Source organism: Dermacentor andersoni, chromosome 6 (genome assembly GCF_023375885.2).
Source record: "Dermacentor andersoni chromosome 6, qqDerAnde1_hic_scaffold, whole genome shotgun sequence".
NCBI lineage: Eukaryota > Metazoa > Arthropoda > Arachnida > Ixodida > Ixodidae > Dermacentor > Dermacentor andersoni.
In genome coordinates this window covers 140,104,185-140,122,466 of record NC_092819.1, presented here as the reverse complement: position 1 = coordinate 140,122,466, position 18,282 = coordinate 140,104,185, and the positions used below count along the sequence as shown (strand labels likewise).

The 18,282-nt window shown below is 43.5% G+C and overlaps 1 long non-coding RNA gene across 2 annotated transcripts; it reads right to left on the bottom strand.

Annotated features, from left to right (window-relative positions):
* Positions 1-6,786: 6,786 nt before the first annotated feature.
* Positions 6,787-12,988, bottom strand: LOC140218819 (uncharacterized). 2 transcript variants are annotated; one of them, XR_011895008.1, is made up of 3 exons: positions 12,952-12,988; positions 8,276-8,338; positions 6,787-6,968 (listed from the first exon to the last, which is right to left on the bottom strand). It is a non-coding gene; the product is annotated as an uncharacterized lncRNA (long non-coding RNA). The 2 variants fall into 2 exon arrangements; XR_011895009.1 differs by lacking the exon at positions 12,952-12,988 and adding an exon at positions 9,295-9,587.
* Between the last annotated feature and the right edge of the window lie 5,294 nt (positions 12,989-18,282).

Sequence of the window (18,282 nt, the reverse complement as noted above, 5' to 3'; positions counted from 1 at the left end):
TCGCACTGGATCTATCCAAGGCATTCGATACAATTGCACATGACTATATCCTTCACGAGATATCCGCCTTGAACTTAGGAGTTAAATTCGTCTCCTTCGTTGCATCCTTCCTCGAGAGCAGGACGGCGGCGATAAAGTTGCGGCAATCAGTCTCGGAATATTTCACACTTGGAAACAGGGGTACTCCCCAAGGGGCAGTTATCTCACCCCTTCTGTTTATTATAGCAATGCGCAAGTTGTTGGAAAGCCTTGCAGCAATTCCTTACGTAGGTCATGCATTATATGCTGACGATATTACAATCTGGTGTCCTGGAGGATCGGAGGCTACGGTCGAACAAGCTCTACAGGAGGCTCTGGATGTTACAGAGTCTTTCTTGAAAGGTACGGGACTGGCACTCTAGCCTGAAAAGTCGGAACTCCTGCTGTACAGACAGGCTAGGCGAGGTGCTAGGGGACTCACCCCACTCGATCAGGTGCCCATTAGCGTTCGTACCAGAGATGGGCACACCATCCCGAGAGTCAACTCTATCAAAATACTAGGGCTTTCAATAAACTCAAAGGAATGCAACGCTAAGACTATAGCCCAACTCACCACGAAAACTGAAAACATTATTCGATTAATTATGAGAGTGTCCAACAAGAAAGGTGGCATAGGCGAGGATATACTCCTTAGGGCTCACCATGCTTTCCTCATCAGCCATGTCATTTACATAGTCGCGGCCCTCAATTGGACGAAAACAGAAATGGATAAATTAGACACGCTTATGCGCAAAAGTATCAAAAGGGTGATCGGCGTGCCAATCACGGCTAGCACAGAGAAACTCATGACATTGGGAGTACACAACACAACTTCGGAATTAATAGAAGCACAAAGATCAGCACAAATTACTAGATTATCAAACTCCAAAGCAGGCAGAAGACTTCTGGATGCGGCAGGCCTCCGTCCTAGCTTCAATCAGGGAAATATCACGCAGCTTGATATTCAGACAAGGAACTCCTTTATTGTGGACCCTTTTCCAAGAAATGTCCACCCCCAACACAATAAAGGTCGAAGGTTAGCGAGGGCTAGAACTTTCCTAAAGAACCTATCCGGAACGGAGACCTTTGTTGACGCGGCGCGACACGCCAGTGCCAACAGGTTCTCCGTAGCCATAGTCGATGACAGGGGAGAACTCCTCTCGGCAGCCTTGCTGAAAACCTCCTCGGTCGATGTTGCAGAAAAGGCTGCTATAGCTCTCGGATTACTGGACTCAAAACGCACTACGGTGTACACGGACTCCCGAGCAGCTGTTAGAGCGTTCGCATCGGGATTGATAGCCAAAGAAGCAGCCAGGATTCTAAACGGCAAACACCCCTCTGACATTGTTCACCACATAGTCTGGTTCCCAGCTCACATGGGACCAGACGTATTACCGGGTCACCTAAACCCCAATGAGATAGCCCACGACCGTGCGCGAGGTTTTATATGCCGCGAAGGGATGGTGTCTCGGGAGAGTTCGGGAGAGCTCGTCCACAGTGATCCACTGGTTACTTTTCATGAAATCACCTCTCATTACAGAGGGAATAGGCAGAGTTTTCCTTTCCCCCTTCATAAACTCAACAGGCCACAAGCTAGCACGCTTCGCATGCTCCAGACAGGGTCCTACCCCTCTAGGGGCTTTTTGAACATCCTCCACCCGGACATCGGTCCACTCTGCCCAGATTGTGGCACAGAATTTAGCTCATTAAATCACATGCTCTGGCAGTGCCCTGTGTTACAGGATTTTAATACAGAAGAAGACTGGACGAAGGCCATCACAGACCCGAGGCAGGACGTCCAGCTCCTGGCTGTCCAGAGGGCCCGTGAACGAGCGGAGAGGCATGGCCTCTCTGTTCCGACATGAGGCTAGCCAACGGCTAGGTAGGGACCTGCAGGCTCCCGCTTAGCTCCTCAGGACCCCAATAAAGTCGTTTGCTGCTGCTGCTGGGATACTTACGCCCTAATTGCGCAAAGAGTAGAAACGATAGTGCGTCTCCACTTCACATCGTCTGTTTCCGTGAGCATGCGCAACAACTTTATGATATCGACTGTGTAAATTGTACAGAACATTGTGAGCATTACCATCAAACCTTTATACCCAGCCGCATCTTCACTGTGATTAAAGCATGTTTACCCAATTATGTTGTCAAGAGGCATTTTATTGCAGGCGAGCCGGTCATCCAGAGCATGGCAACATTGGAATGGCGTAATTCAGAACGCGCGGAAATTCACTTCTTGCCCGCGCCTTCGATGCCTCCGGTTCCTCCCACACCTCCACCGAGGCAAGCGAGAGCTTCTTTCGGAGCCATGACGATCAAAGCTGAAACGTAGAAGGAAACAGTTTGAGGCCTAGCAAAGACTTTTGTAACGATAACCGTTCTTCAAAATGATTAGTAATTTCTGGCAAAAGATCATGAGTTGCATTTATAGTTATTGATGCAGAATTTTAGAACAAATGTTCTGGTGCTCAGATGAACAAGTCAACAAATATTGTTGCCAGTAGTTAAGGAGCAATTTGCCCAAAAAAGAGGGAGCCGGTCCACCATACTCGACACTGTTTCCATGTCACCATGTTCATGCCAGTGGTGTAATTGTTACGTTCGCTGCCTGGTAACAATCTCTTCGAGAAGCAGCAAATAAATGTTTCGTTGTTGAAAACGCCCACTGGGCGTCTGTCCTGCTCAAAGTGTGTCCCGCCACAAATGGTTTCCCAAAATTCAGTAGCTGCTCATTTCCTGCTAAGATTTCGACACTACCAAGAACGCTAGGTAAGTTCTCCATATGGTTCGCGTCCTTCTCATACTTCGGATTTGCTTGTATATAATTTGACAAAATTCATATTTAAGACATATGCAATAAATCTAAGAGCAAGCAATAACAGCAGGATTGGACAACAACTAACTCCAACAGGATCTATTAAGAACGGGATTGCGTGTTCTAAGCTAAAGACAGTTAGGTCTGCTATTGTATTTCCAGGTTACCAAGCATACAAGTGCTCAACATTATTTGCTTCAACAGCCATTGCTTAGTATCATAGTCGATAGAAGAATAACGCTCAACTTAAGGAAGAATAACCTAAACTATATATATACCGCACGAGTTATTGCAGCTTATGTTCGATGGTAGTGGTTAATATTTAGTCGATACATATATTCGAGATTTACTCGAGAGTTTTGGCACCCGTGTTCCACTTGCTTATCAGCAATCAACGATCGGTAACGTTCACCTATAAATAATCGCACTCCGGGAGACAACGGTAGAAAAATGCTTGAAATAATTCATTAGGAAAATTTAAGCAAACGAAGAATTTCATCATAGAATATTGCTGACCAGCTTCGCCATAAAGTTGATTGATATACATTGGGTTGATTTATAAGCTTAATTTGCTTTCAGAAAACAACGTTTACTTCAAAAACTTTTAGTTCAGCATTTACTTTGCGAAGGCGTCAGCAAAGCAATTGATTCTCCTGGCACGAGCGCTTGGAGGGTAGCTTTTTATTATTTGTATAGGCGTCAAGCATCAGGAAAATTGCAGCGCACTTTTACTGCGATATTCATGCAAATGACGTGAATGCGTGATATCAGAATGCAGAACGGTAAACTACTTTTTTATTTCACTGGCTCAATTATGAGTGGCAACTGGTACTATAAAAAATTGTCACGCTTCCATGAGGGACATATTATCATAGAAAGATTTCACTGCTTCGCAATTGTAGTGCTTGTTTGTGGATTTTTGATTTATTTGTTTTAGATATTAGATCTATTTAGCTAACTGTAGCTTTCGTGTTGCCATGAAGTGAAAAAGGAGCAATGCATAGAAAGCAAATGATTCTCTTTACCAATTACGATTGCGACGACCGACAGAAGGTCCAATCCAAACAGGCGGTTCATCTTGCTTTGCGCTGCACAAAAATAAATTGCGCCACCTATGAGTTCAACAGGAAAACTGCATTGGCTTTCATTTAATAAACATTCTATGCTGAACGCTGATCGGGCAACCGTATTTGCAACATTGGAATGCAGTAGAAGACTGAGAATATGGTTGTATTGATACATATAGATTTTGGAGGGAAAGATCAAGCCCTTGTACCTGTGACCCGCAGCTTCTAAACATAGAAAGCGGGAAATAGTGTTCGAACACCACGCATGCTACATGCAGTTTCATGCTCTTTTTATTTTGTAATATGGAAAACTATTGCCTACAGTAGTATTTTCTATTTGCAGCCATGCTGCTAATTCCTGCTTTATTTTTGTGTTAAAATATGTTTTTTTTCGTGATTGACTCCATTTCTTCACAGCGCTTTATTGATCTTGAAAAAAAAAACGCTCTCCCACCTTAGGATGTACCTTAACCAGTGCTTCACAACGCAGATGATTCTTTCGAAGTTTCACCAAATCTAAACAATCTCGGTTTTGATTCTGCTGGATTGGAGACCCTACAGAGAGATACGCTCATTACATACAATGAAATTACAAAACATTACTACATGGAAAGGAGGGAGTTTCCACCCCCTCACTATAGGCTAAACAGAGCACAAGCAGTTACACTTAGGCATGCAATTACAAACACAGTCTTATTATTCACCTGCAAAAATAAAGGAATGGTATGACAGTACAGACATGAATATTTTATGCAAAGCATGCGAAAAGGAGATATACACGCTTGAACATCTGCTCTGGGAGTGTGGGTCGCTCGGCCCTGGCATTTCCCGGAATTGGTTTTTAGGAATGATCAGATCTTCAGATCATATCCCTCAAGTGCTGGCTGTCCAGTACGCCCGTAATAGGGCTAGGAGGCTTGACCTTCCGGTCCCGACATGGGACAAGCCAGGCAGGTGGCAGCACCTTGTACAGGACCAGAATAAAGTTTTTTCCTCCTCCTCCTCCTCCTCCTCGTTTCTCAATCGAACACGCATAGGTTTTACTCTTCAATGTAGTTTCTCTTTGAAAAGTATAATAACAGCGTCCTGAGCCTTCGAGTAGAATTCTTTTCAGTCAAACCATTGTGTAGATTAGGTTTTAGACGGAAACTCGCGGGTCCTGACGTACCTTTACATGCAGTTCAAACTATTCAGAACGATTTTCACAGTCAAATTTTATATAAAAGCTATGAAATTTTTATGTGGTGTATTCAGAAACACCACATGACATTCCTTTTTTTCTTTTCAGATAATCTTTAAGTTAACCAGTATGCCCAGGACGCTCACTGCTGGGGCAACTTATGTGCCGAAAAAGCGCACGACAAAATATTGCTCGAAATCAAGCAGCAAATAGGCCTCTTCTCACCAGTGAGACTGTAGAAGCCAGCGTCCGAAATGTCGCTAGGTGAAGGGATAAGTTTGTATAGGTTCAGGCCTCGCTTATATCCAGCAAAAAGTACTTGGGATTCTTCGTTTTACTAGCTGTTGCGAATAAAATAAGTTAAAACAATAAAAACGCAATTTTTCGGGACGTATGTCGGAGGGTACCGTACCGTACATTTGTGAATTCATAATACGTGCCTAAATAACTTGTTAGAGCTGCCGTTCAAAGGTAGACGAAATTACTGAGGCCATCCGAGAGGTAAGCAAACAAATGTTGTGCTTTGACGAGTGCAACCGACAGCTCGTTCTGTAGAAACAATGACTGGCGGTACATTTTCTTGACACCACTTGAGCCATTTAGAGCCCCTGCAGTAAGCACACTTGTCTTCTGCTTTTTAGCAATTGCGTACATTCAGTGATTCCTGCACAAATCACGTCTGAGCTTCCTTTAGAAGGCTGGATAAATGGGCACGTTTCTTCGACAGCTTGTTATACGAACGAGAGGACAAGACGTTGAATGTTAAGTTTATGTGTTATGGATTCAGGTTCAACAAATTTGTGGGCAGGTACTTGCATACGGGCACAACTGTGCAAGGTGAACATTTCAGTCACCGCTGTCAGGCTCTCAAGAAGGATCACGAGTAGCCTAAACCACATACACATTACTCATTATTGTCAGGAATTATGCAAATACCGATATGCTTTGAGCGATATTATTGGCACACTTAAGCTGCTTGCGTTTTTTTTTTTCTGAACAGTTCGGTCGAGCTTCAAACTTTGCTCAATATAGAGTTAGACATGCTTTACATTAGGTAAAGCCGCAAATTAGCCGCAAAAGGCGGCTAATTTTCTTTTAGTCTATTGAGGGTACCGTACAAGCCAGAGTACGCTTTGTTTTGTATTTCTGTATTTGTACCAAATCCGCAATCTGCCGTTCGTCTGCTTCAGTCCCTGCTTTGGCAGCCTCGCAGGTATGATATATCCAACCGTAGGCCTCACGGATATGATACAAGTGGAGAATGCCGTGTTGGTAATAACTTATGGAATCGAAACATCGAGATTGCGAGTGGAGAAACTCGCTACGCAGTGAGTGAGCAGAATAAGGCGGATCGAGGGAGCATATAATATATAAAAAATGTTAAACACAACCGGAACCACCGAGACAATGATGTCTTGGTATGTGGGGGGACATATCTCGTTCAATAACTAAATGTGGATACTTACGTAAAGTGAAATGGAAAAGAGCCAAACACTGAAAATATCCACACTTTTGATCCCTGGTCGCCCTAATTTCGCAAAGCGCAGAAAAGATGGCCCGTCTTCTCTTCACACCAACTGTTTCCATGAACATGCGCAACAACCTATAGACTGCGGCTGCGTAAATTATAGAGAACGTTTTTCCAATTCTCTTCAAACGTATCCAACCAGCCGTATATTTAATGTGATAAAAGCAGGTATTCACAATTATGATGTCAACAGGCATTTTATTGTAGGCGAGCTGGTCATCCAGACCGTGACAAAGGTGGAATGGCTGGATTCGGGCCGCACGAAAATTCACTTCTTGCCCGCGCCTTCGATGCCTCCGATTCCTCCCACGCCTCCTCCGAGGCTAGCGAGAGCTTCCTTCGGAGCCATAACGATCAAAGCTGAAATGCAGAAGAAAGCAGTTTGAGGACTAATAAAGGGGGCCTTTGTAACAATAACCATTCACCACAATGACGTGTTATTTCTGGCAAGAGGTCAGAAGTTGGATTTATAATTATTGAGGCAGAATTTTAGAACAAGTGTTCTGGTGCTCAGATGAAGAAATCGAAAAATATTTTTGCGAATTTTTGCATAAAAAAGACAGGCGTTAACCGTGCTCGACTGTATTTCCATATCCCAATGTCCCCGGAAGCGGCATCGTTTTTCGTTCACTGAGTGGTAACAACCTCTCTGAGAAGCAGCGAATAAATGTTTAGCAATTGAAAACGCCCACTGGGCATCTGTCTTGCTCACAGTGTGTCTCGCCGAAAACGGTTGCCCGAAAAGCTGTAGCTGCTGATTTCCTGTTAAAACTTCGACATCACAGCGAGTGCTAGGCAAATTCAGAATATGCTTCACATGTTCTCATACTTCCATATTTTTTTCATTTAATTTGACAGATTCATATATTAGGGCACGTGCAATTATTCTAATATTAAGCAATAACAGCAGGATTGGAGAACAACCAATTACAACAGGATCTAATAACAACAGGGTTGAATGTTCACAAGCTAATAACAGGTATGTCTGTTGTTGTATCACCAGTTCACTAAGCAAACACGGGCTCAACATTAATTTGTTCAACAGACATCGTTTAGTATCATAGTGTATCGAAGAATAACGCTGAACTTGAGGAAGTATAACCATGACTGTACCACACGAGTTTTTACAGCGTAAGTTCGATGGTAGTGGTTGATATTTATTCGATATATATATATATATATTCGAAATTTTTTCGATTATTTTGGCACCTGTATTGCACTTGCAAAGGTTTACTTCGAAAACTTTTAGTTCCGCATTTTCTTTGCAAAGGCCTCAACAAGACATTTGATTCTTTTGGCATAAGCGATTGGAGGGTAGCTTCTTATTATTTGTATAGTCCTCAAAATTTCGGGAACATGGTAGCGCACTTTTCCTCCGATATTTATGTGTATGACGTGAATGCGTGATATCAGAATGCAGAACGGTAAAGTACTTTTTCTTTCACTGGCTCAATGATGAGCAGCTACTGTTACTATAAAAAATGTCACGCTTCCATGACCGACATATTATCATACAGAGATGTCAGTGCTTTGCAATCGTAATACTTTATTGTGGATTTTACATTTACATGTTTTAGATTTTAGATTTATGTTGGCTAATTGTAGCTTTTGTTTTGTCATGATGTGAAAAAGTAAGCAATGGATAGAAAGCAAATGGTTATATTTACCAATTACGATTGCGGCGACCGACAGGAGGTCCACTCCAAATTGACGGTTCATGTTGCTTTGTGCTGCAGAAAAATAAATTGAGCCACCTATGAGTTCAACAGGAAAACTGCACTGGCTCTCAGTTAATAAGCATTTTACGCTAAACGCTGACGGGGCTACCGTATTTGCAACATTGGATTGCATTAAAAGACTGCTAGTAAGGTTGTATTGATACTTATATCTTTTGGAAAGGGAGATCAAGCCCCTATACATGTGATCCGCTGCTTCTTATAATTGATTAGCGGAAAGTAAAGTTCTACAACCAGGCATGCTACATGCAGTTTCATGCTCTCTTTTTGTAAGATGGGAAAACATAGTCTACATTAGTATATGTATTTGCAGCCATGCGACTAATTACTGCTTTTTTTTGCGTGTTAAAATATGTTTTCTTCTTGAATGACTCCATTTTTTCACTGCGCTTAATTTATATTGACAATAAAAAACCGCTGTTCCACCTTAGGGTGTACCCTAACAAGTGTCTCTCAATGCAGATGATTGTTTCGAAATTTCGCCAACTCTGAAGAATCTCGTTCCTCAATCGAACAAGCATAGGTTTCATTCTTCAGTGTCTTTTTCTTTCAAATATATAATAACGGCGTCGTTAGCCATCGAGTAGAATTCTTTTCAGTGAAACTACTGTTTAGATAAGGTTTGAAATGGAACCTCGCCGGTCCCGACAAACCTTTACATATGGATCAAACTATGTAGAACGGTTTTCACATTCAAAATGTTATACCTAACTATGAACATTTTATATGGCGTATTCATAAGCACTAATGACATTTTCTTTTCTTTTCAGATAATTTATAAAGAAACCAGTATACCCAGGACGTGCACTGGGGATACAACTTTTAAATTATGGGGTTTTACATGCCAAAACCACTTTCTGATTATGAGGCACCGGGATACAACTTATGCGCCCAAAAAGCGCGCGATAGAACTTGGCTCGAAATCAAGCAGCGAAAAGGCCTATTCTCACCAGTGAGACTGTAGATGGCAGCGTCTGAAACGTCCCTAGGTGAAGGGATCAATTTGTGAAGCTTCAGGTCTCGCTTATATACTGAAAAAAGTACTTGGGATTCTTCGTTTTACTAGCTGTGGCCAATAAAATAAGTTAGAACAATAAAAGCGCAATTTCGCGGAACCTCTCTGTAACGAATATTTGACCTTCCCGATGGAAGAGCAATGGTTCGATAAAAATCGTACACGGGATTTAGGAAAAACAAGCTCACTAATGAAATGTTCCTGGCGACAATAGTAAAGCATAACATACAAACATTGGCCAATAGAAAACTTGGATAGTTGCTTCAAACCTCCGCCAATTTTGGTTTTTACCTAATTAGAGAGCACGAGCACCTATGATTGAGCAGTGGGCCCGTGGTTGCGTTGTATTTTTGGTTCTGTAAAATGACACTGAGTGTAGAGCAGCTGCCACGAAGCAACGATTCTATCACAGCATCCTTACTTCCTCTCTCTCAATTTGATATTGCCTTTTTCAGTCTCCATGCAACCGCCATTAACCCGGATCTTTCATTGCATATCCTGGATAGTGCAGCGACGACAGGAAGAACGCAATTGAAAACTGTTAGAATGGAGCCATCAATGTTATTTTGATCAAATCTAGCTTGTATTGTATTTTCGGTTACAACAATTTCTGGCGTTACTACTTGTATATACACGTCACAAGCGCCTCATGGCACCGATCTCTTTTTCAAGACCCTTGTTCAAGATCTGCGCGACCCAGCAGCGACCAAATGAAAGCATAGAAGATATCCCCCATTAACTACAATGACGTTTTACTCTAATAGTGAAAAGTACAAATGGAAATTTACATAAAATATTACGTCGTAGATAAGTAAAATAAAAACGTTTAATTCGATCTGCACAAAGCATTCCACTTGATAACACATTTTAAATGTTGTCAGTGGAATTAAATCAGTGAGATTCATATTGTTAGTACTATTAAGGAAGTGTGATAGCAAAGAAGATTGTTGAATTTCAAAGGCCAGAGCTTGTCCCAGCTTGTGGGATTATGAAATCATCATCATCAGCCTGGTTATGCCCACCGCAGGGCAAAGGCCTCTCCCATACTTCTTCAACTACCCCGGTCATGTACTAATTGTGGCCATGTTGTCTTTGAAAACTCCTTAATCACATCCGCCCACCTCACTTTCTGCCGCCCCCTTCAACGCTTCCCTTCCCTTGGAATCCAGTCCGTAACCCTTAATAACCATCGGTTATCTTCCCTCCTCATTACATGTCTTGCCCATGCCCATTTCTTTTTCTTGATTTCAACTAAGGTGTAATTAACTCGCGTTCATTCCCTCACCCAATCTGCTTCTTTCTTATCCGTTAACGTTAGACCCATCATTCTTCTTTCCATAGCTCGTTGCGTCGTCCCCAATTTAAATAGAACCCTTTTCTTAAGCCTCCAGGTTTCTGCCCCGTAGGTGAGTACTGGTGAGACACAGCTATTATACACTTTTCTCTTGAGGGATAATGGCGACGTGCTGTTCATGATCTGAGAATGCCTGCCAAACGCACCCCAGCCCATTCTGGATTATGAAATGAATGCTCCTAAAGCAAGCAGCGTTTTTTTTTTTTTTTTGAGATGTGCTGTTCAAAGTAGATTTCGCGACTGCAATTTTATTTGTTTATTAGGCATGCGTTTTGAGACTAGTGTACTCAGTTTTTCTAGCTTCACAGCTTCAGTTTCTGTCATTAAAAGTTCGTGCTTGCGTTATTTCAAAGATTTTTCTTGAGCTTTGATGGATTTCGTTTGCAAGGTGATCTAGCTTTTGACATTTGTTGCCGTCATTGCGCAATATGCGAGTAAATTATGTTGTCCTTGTTCGTAATAATATCGCTTTCTTAGTGACAGCTTCATTTGGAAAATCTGTGCATGACACAGACAACTAAAAAACATCCCGTATTTTTTCCTCAAATGCCTAAACACGTTGTTCAGCGATGCAAGTGACTGCTTTTACGATGTGACGCGAATATTGTACATTTCTGTCAAAATTAAACTTAAAAAAGAACTCAGGGGAGAGTCTCTTAAGAAAGAACTCAACGGACTAATATGATCAGACAGCGAATTAAACAGTTTTTTTCCTTCAATCTTCACATAAAAATAAATTTAAAAATAGAAGTAGGAGGCATAGTATTGTCAATTAACTTGTGATGCTGGATTTTACAGGCATAACGACCACGAAGAAAATGTATATTTAGCTTTTCGTTTCATTTCATAAACAGTAAACAACTCAATTTCGTATTATTACTAAAATACACAGTTTGTGGACCACTGTCTTTCTTTTCGATGCAAGGTGTACCAATGTAACGAACTCAAAGTCCAAGAAATTACAATCGAGAACAGTGCTACCAAAACCTATTTCTAGAGTAACTATTTGAAAACGCTCTTCATTGCATTGGCAAAATAGTGTAAACACCAAAAAAAAAACGTACACAAGAAGAACTCTTGCCAAGATAATAAGACACTGTTATACGGGAACGTAAAGAACTAGCTTCATTTAGATTTGTTATGTTTTTAATATATTTTCGGCCGTATAAGTGGTGTGTGGGCGTCAGATCATCATGTAGGTGTATTTCTCTTGAAGTAGGTTGAAAAAGAGCACGGTAAATAAAGAAATGAATTAGTTTCTGTCACGTGTTCACACTTGTATGGAAGGAGGTCATCTTTTTAATAACAGTGATGTACCTTTCCAATCAAGATATTTCGCATTCGCAAGATAACGCGGAGCCCATTGATGAGTGTTTGTAATAACCACGTGGCAGTGAAACGCACCATGAGAATGCTGTACGAGTTTTCTGATAAAAAATATCAGTCCATAGACGGGTCTTGCTTGGTGTCAAGACATGGGGCTCGGCTGCATTTTAAAGGAATGCGCTTTGGCACGTGCTAAAAGCGGCTGCAAACTTTTAAGCTCTCGTTTACGAATGGGCATTAACAACAAATTTGCATACGATGGAATATGTCAATTTTCTTGATAGCAATAACGGCTTTCATTGGCCTAGAGATCCCTTTCATTAAAACGTAGCAGAGCCTTGTGATATGTGGCTCACTGCTGAACCGTGCCAGCAATGCAACATTTCCAGGAAGGCCACGAACGTGTCTTTAGCATGTAACTAGCATGGCGCCAATCATGACCTTTTGAAACAATGAACCCGGCTTCAATCATGATTGGGGGGTCATTTGACAGTTCCCACCAGACTTTCGTTTTGTGTTCGTTGACAATAGATTGCTACTGCGACGCTTTTATACTGGGCAATGGATTCAACTGTAGGAAATGATTGTACCTATGGAAACTTTTGTTTCCCAGTTCTTCCCACCAACATACAAGCAAAAGAACGCGTAATGTTGAAAATAAGCCTAATGACCTTTGGTTTTGGTTTGCATCTCAATGAAATAAAAAGAAAAAAAGACGTTTTCCTTCATTCTCCCTGCAGCAAAGAAACCGGCTGCATTTGATGGGAGACGACCGCAGTTCGGTGACTAACGTCTCAAGAAAATTCTCATGTCTTGTCGACTGAAAAACCAACGATTCGTGTTCCATGCAGTACTTCATTAGGAAAATAATGCACAACGCGCCAAGCACCTGATATGCCATGATGTACTCACCAGTATTCGATGATGAATCTCTCGTTCTCAATAGAAGGTTTGGATATAATGGTGTTCGTGCTTGTGGCTCTTATATACTACCACGAGTCATTGTGGTGTGCCAATTTAGCAGCGAATAAGCGAAGCGAAGGCCGCAATTTGAGCGAAAGCTCAGTTCTTGTGACATGTAATTATTTTAGCTTGACATCCCTCATTTATACATCAATCAGAAAAGTGAGCGGCGAAATAGGACCCGGATAATTGTGAAAACACAATCATGATCTGCTAATTAAAGGAGGAGGTAGTGAAAAAAAACAGTGAAACTGATCTGCTTTTAATTTCGGGTTACATTCCATACCGTACGTACTATATAGATGATCAGTGAAAAGAGAATATTTTTGTCCCTTACTCTGTTCTTGAGCTTTGTGAAGCTTTTGCGATGAAAAAACAAATGCCTGAATTTACACTGAATGACTGTCGTTCAGGCATCGTAGAAAGACGATGGGCTCACTATCGAGGATTTCAGAAATTTTACCATGACCTATAACAAACTTCTCAAATCACACACATGGTGGAGGGGAAGGAGGCCGAAAGCCTGCTTCACCTCCGCCACGGGTCGACCCGGTATTGCGCTATCTTCGTGATCGGCCCACGTCTGGGGAGTGCTCGAAAGCCCGTTTCACTTCCACCGCGGGTCGCCCTATGGCACTATCTTCGGGAACGGCCCACGTCTGGAGAGTGCTTAAAGCCTGCTTCACCTCCGCCGCCGGCCGGCCGGGTATTGCACTATGTTCGGGATCGGCCCATGTCTGGAGAGTGCTTAAAGCCTGCTTCACCTCCGCCGCAGGTCGCCCGGTATTGCACTAGCTACAGGATCGGCCCGCGTATGGGGAGTGCCTAAAGCCTACTTCACCTCCGCCGCAGCCCGGCCCGATACTGCACTATCTTAGTTATCGGCCCACACGTGGGGAGTGCTTAACGCCTGCTTCACCTCCCCCGCCGGTCGCCCGGTATTGCACGGCCCACGGTATCGGCCCACGTATGGGGGAGTGCTTAAAGCCTGCTTCACCTGCGCCGCGGGTCTACCCGGTATCGTATTATCTTCCGGAAGGACCCAATCCCTTGAACATGGTTATTTTACGTGTCGTTTGTCCCCGGAGATGATCCGCCAGATTCGAGCCATTCACAGCTTCGCTTTAATATTCTGTCATTTCGAAGAGCACGGCAGCAAGAAGTAACAGAAGACAAGAGCGCATACGTAGACATGCTTTCAAACATGATCGCATTACGTTGACATTACATTTATTTATTTATTTATTTATTTATTTACAATTCAGCCAGACTCTACGGAGACCATAGAAGGTGAGCAGTATGTATATGTACATACACAAAGAACGCTCATCATGTTAAAAATGAAGCAATACATGTATAGCATCAGCTTTGCGCTTTACACATAGACAGTTTACACTGCATAATCTATACACTAAATACAAGTACATGCTAATTTTCAAGATAGAATAAATGGCAATTTAGGCATTATACGCTTCATGAACCACTACTTGCAGAGGGTACAAGTACATGATGGTTTGCATGAGCTAATAATAGCACTACTAATTTCAACCTGCTAGAAAATAACTAATAACCCACTTGTTTTGGTATGCGCAATATATTTGAATATCAAAAGTGCCTACGACAACGTCTTCCACCATTCGATTCTTCAGGCGCTTGAGGATATTGGTGTTGGTGGCCGGATGTATGCATGGCTGCAGAGTTACCTCAGTGGGCGCACCATTTTCATGTCCACTTCGGATGGCGAGACTGATAGACATGACGTTCGCAGGGGTGTTCGGCAAGGTGGTGTCCTCAGCCCAATATTGTTCAATATCATACTGGTGCGCCTTGCAGACGAGCTACCTGAAACAGTGCGTATCAGTAAGTACTCGGATGATATCTGCATCTGGTCATCTGAGGTCACACGTCCACAAGTGCCTGCAAGGCTCCAACGTGCGGCTACCATGACGGCGAAGTACTTGCGTCGTAGAGGCCTGCAACTCTCAGCCTCTTAGTGTGCAGTCATGGCATTCACGCGCAAATCAATGTCACATTATCCACTCGTTGTCGACGGAACGGCGCTCCCTTTAGTCACCCACCAGAGATTTCTTGGCGTGATAATAGACCGCAGTCTTTCTTGGACCAAGCATGTTACTGCGCTTAGGGCTCAACTGACCAACTTCATACACGTTCTTCGTGTAATATCACGACTGAGATGGGGCCCTTCTGAGCGAAGTTTGCTCCAAGTGTATCAGGTACTTTTTGTGGGCTACATACGCTACAGCATGCCTGTGTTATCTAACATGGGGTCATCCTGTATACGCACGCTGGAGAGGCTTCAGGCAGAAGCACTACGGATATGTCTTGGCTTGCCACGCTGCACGTCAACTAAGGGCGCAATAGCGGAAGCACGGGCTTGTCCTATCGACATATACAGGTCTTGTGAACCTGTGCGAACCTATCTTCGCCTGCTAACCAGACACTCACACCATCCACTGTCAACACTTCCAAGCACCAATCTTGACTTTGTTTTTTCTAAAGCTATTGCATGTCACGCAAGCATTATACCTGCAAGATTCCAGACCACCGACATCTCCGCGACCCCTCCATGGACATTGCCAAGACCACCATGAGACTTCAGATACCCGGAATTATGAAGAAATCTCACGTTTCCTCCATTGGCTTGAAGCAGCTCACCCTGTCCCATATATTTACATTATATAGTAGGACTGTACAAGTATATACCGATAGTTCGGTCACGCCATCTGCCACAACGGACGCATTTGTCATCCCACAATTTGGAATTACTCGACGATTTCAATTAGACCACAAATCGACATCTACGGCTGCGGAACTTGCGGGAATACGGGAGGCTGTCTGTTTTATGAGAACGCAGACAACCCATAAATGGACGATATTGTGCGATGACAAATCAGCGCTACAGGCGCTAAAATACTTTTTAAAGAAAGGACCATACTATCTGCTCGTGCTGGAAATCGTCGAACTTCATCACAGTGCCGAGTTAAGTAACCACGTGATAACCTTTCAATGGGTTCCTAGCCATTGTGGTGTTTTTGGCAATGAACTCGCTGACAGTGAGGCTAGATCGGCCTCCTCTTCCTCTGATGAAGTACGGATTGTCTACTCGCGACCTGACACCAACTCCATGATCAAGGCACTCATGCAGGACCTTACAAAGGCTTACAGAGCCCACTATGACAACATTCACAGACGTCTACATATGATTGACCCAGACGGTAAATTCTGTTTGCTCCCGAAGCTTACACGGAGCAAAACATCATTGCTACACAGGATTCGGCTCGGCTTTGCTTTCACCCGTCGCTACGCACACCTCATCGGCCAATCGAACAGCCCTGATTGTGAACACTCCCGGATGCCCGAAACACTGCAACACGTACTGTGGGATTTCCCAGCATATATGCTGGAGCGAAGGACGTTAGACTGTTTCCTAGCCAGCGTTGGCAGACAACAACTGTCGGAGGAAGCTATCCTCGGCCCATGGCCTGACACTGCAATTTCAATGCGTGCAACTAAAGTATTGTTGAAGTTTCTGCAGGACACCAAGCTCGGTGAGCGGCTCTAGCGAGACAACTGTCTCATGTACATAAGCACTCACCACTTCTCTTATCATCATCATCCATCCCAATACATTCACTCCCCTTACCTCGTTTCCAGGGCAGAGTAGAAGACTAGAGCGCACTAGCTCAGGTCGACCTCTCTGTCTTTCCTATCAATAAATTCTATTCATTCAATAACCCACTTCTTTATTTCCTTCGAAATATTTGATCAATCACATGTGTGAACAATTACATGTTTAGGGTTTGCAATCATAAAAAAACTATAGGTCGAAAGTGTGTGCGCCTTTAGACGCGCGTTGAATGGGGTCCACTGATCAGCCATAACCTGTGTGGCGCCTCGGGGTTGCGTTCGGGCTAGGTATCCTCTAGGCATAGGGAGAAGTACGTCCTGGAGTAGAAGCGAAAAATAGGTTTATTTACATATTGAAACAAATCATATTTTAGTCAGAGCTCTATCAGTCCTACTCAATAGGTCCTTTTTAAGCCGTTATTGTTCCGTAGTTCCATAAACAATAGAATTGGATGACGCCGTTCCGGCCAATCGTAGGTGCCGTACAGTTCACAGAACTCCGCCTCTAATGTCCAACCTTCGAAACAAGGACGAGACAATCTGTGATATGATTTCGTTCACGCTCCTTCCAAGAAGCGGTTAACGCTCGTTAGCGCTTCTGAATGAGCCGCTTGCTCTGCCATTATCGTCGGAGTCGATCACTCCTGTCGTTGTCTGGGCGGCGCTTCTGCCTCGTGGGAAACACCCAAAAGTGCGCATTGCCGATTGGAAGCGCGACAGACGCCTCCGCCGCCGGACGATCCGACCTGAGAGTGAGCAGCTATCAGGTTGCCAGAAGCGTCCGCGTTAAGTCGCGATTTCAGGTCTCCCAGATGGGAATGCTGATGGCACACTGCAGCTTAGATGCCCAGAAATCGCGTCATGGTGGCCTTCTTTCTGGAAACAATCGAGCACAAACATAACCACATGGGGCAGCGCGGTGCTCGCACCGAGAGCCATCGGGTCTAGCAAATCAATATATGCACATGTCCCATCCATTTAAATTAAAGCACAAAGTAGGGCTCCAAACACTTTTCTAAACATGAACAGAAGCCCGAAAAGTACAGATAATAATACCGCCTTTCATCCTTCACGACTTACAAAGCCGAATTCATTTATGTACCATCACTCCGATGGCCTGCTCGGGTCCTTGGCATTGCCGTTATCTTTGACCTTTTGATATAATACATTAACGGTGTAGTGCTGGAGTGCGAGACTCCACCTTAGTAACCGCCCGTACTTGGGCGACATGTTCTGCAGCCATTTGAGTGAACAGTGGTCTGTCTGAAACGTGAACTTGGAGCCAGCGAGGTAGCATTCTAGTTTTTGTGCTTCCCAAACTAGGCAAACACAGTCTTTCTCAGGGGCACTATAAGCCTCGTCTTGAACACTTGGTTTGTGGCTAATGTACACGATAAGGTGTTCGCGCCAGTCTCGTCATCCTGACAAAATACTGCTCAGATGCCGCGATCGCTTGCATCGCATTTCACAACTAATGGCCCTTTATATACAGGTGACTGTTAAATGTGACGGCTCACGACTGCCAACTTCTAATTTTGGAAAAATTCCTGCTTCTCCTCCTTCCACACCGGCGTGGTGGACAGGTTTCTCTGGAGTGCATCAGTGAGCGGACCAGCTAACTCGGAATAGTTC